This window comes from Lygodium microphyllum, chromosome 26 (assembly GCF_053477565.2).
Source record: "Lygodium microphyllum isolate KBCC chromosome 26, Lygodium_microphyllum_v1.1.10, whole genome shotgun sequence".
In the NCBI taxonomy this organism is placed as follows: domain Eukaryota; kingdom Viridiplantae; phylum Streptophyta; class Polypodiopsida; order Schizaeales; family Lygodiaceae; genus Lygodium; species Lygodium microphyllum.
In genome coordinates, this window is record NC_141160.1 from 123131294 (window position 1) to 123132891 (window position 1598).

Here is a 1598-nt window from a genome sequence, read left to right on the forward strand (position 1 = left end):
TTTGATGAGTTGAATGGTTTAAGGATAGTCAAGATATATGTTTTGTTTACTGATTTTGACGAATGATTACTAGTCGTTCGGTAGTGAGCCTATACCTAAGATATTGGGGGTCAATCGCCAAATGTTGCATCAGAAATTGGGGGTCAATCAACAAGTGTTGCATGAGATAATACCATCTAAAAGAGTAGTTGTAGTGCCAAGAAGGCCTAATTTTGAATTGGATGTTGGAGTTACTCCTAGGGACCATGAATATATCGTATTTGTTATGTACGTGAGAGACCGCCAAGATATATGAGAAAATAAACAGTGACTTTTCATAGGAAAAGGATCCATGAGATGGTGTTTTGGTGTATCATTCATTTATGATCGATAAGTCTTTGTAAAGAAATCTTTTGTATTAATAAAAATTCCGGTGCTTGTTTGTTTTTAAAGAGCCTGAGTATCGAGCCTATGTTGATGATTGAGTTATTTTGGTAGATATTTTAGTGATGGAATACGATTCATGCAAATGATTTTCGACACATAATGTATGCTGCTACAGTTTGTGAGACTTGGATATACTGGAATTTTGAGAGAGTGTAATGATTGTTTTAGAAAAGACATCTGTCCTGACGCTCGCCAACCACAAGCTGCGATCGAGGTGTCTGTCCCGCCGGCAACACGCACGGCCCCAGAACAGCGGCCGCGCACCTTCTTCTGCTCGCTGCCCTGCAAGACGCTGTACACGAGCAATGTGACAGCCCGCCTCTGCCATACGCTGCTGCTCCATGCTAGGCAGACGCTGTACACGAGCAATGTGGCGGCCCGCCTCTGCCATGAGCAATGTGGCGGCCCGCCTCTGCCATACGCTGCTACTCCATGAGCCTAGCTTGTTAACCCTTAGACGAGCAGTCCGCGTTCGCAGGCTCCACAGCGGCGGGGCTGCCTTTCCTTGAGACTTGTGGGGTGGGGGTGCGCCGAGCGCTCCGAGGCAGTGCAATACGGAGGCGACGCGCGCAGGCCGGCGGTCAGCAAGCTGCCGGGTGGGGCTGCCCCCGTGAAAGAAATTAGGTTAATATCGTAGTGGCCCGATGGGCCACGTATCAGATATTAAACTGATAAGAACAGATACTACACTTGATCTTAGCCAAAAGGCCGAGAAAGGTATGGGGTACCCTGGCGGTCCGACCCTTTGCTTTATACCCCCGGGGGCTTCCTCCTCCGGCTTGGCTTGCCAGCTTTTGCGTTTCCTTCCGCGTCCACCGCTCTCTCTCTGCCTACGGGACTGACAGGGGAGCAAAAGCACCCATTCACTGTATGTATACCACTAAATCTCCATCCCCCGGGCCCGGAGTTTTGTTTTTCCCTTTCCTAACAAAACAGAAAAACCAAGACACCCGCGCCGCCGTTCTCGCGGTCCCGAACGTGTCGGAGAGGATCCCCTAGAAAACCAAAACACACCCACGCCGCCGTGTCGGAGGGGATCCCCTAGACTTCTCGACGCTGCCGTGCGCAATTCCCCCATTTTAGCCACTCCACTGAGTTCCGTGCCGTGCCGATACGTACACGAGGTATATCTCCCCAGAGCGTTTGTAGACATGCCATATGCTTCCTTCGCG

The 1598-nt window shown here is 50.1% G+C and overlaps 1 non-coding gene across 1 annotated transcript; it reads right to left on the reverse strand.

The window, feature by feature from the left end:
- Nucleotides 1-946: 946 nt before the first annotated feature.
- LOC148013764 (U2 spliceosomal RNA) lies at nucleotides 947-1147 on the reverse strand. The gene has a single exon (XR_015688995.1). It is a non-coding gene; the product is annotated as a U2 spliceosomal RNA (small nuclear RNA).
- Nucleotides 1148-1598: the final 451 nt, after the last annotated feature.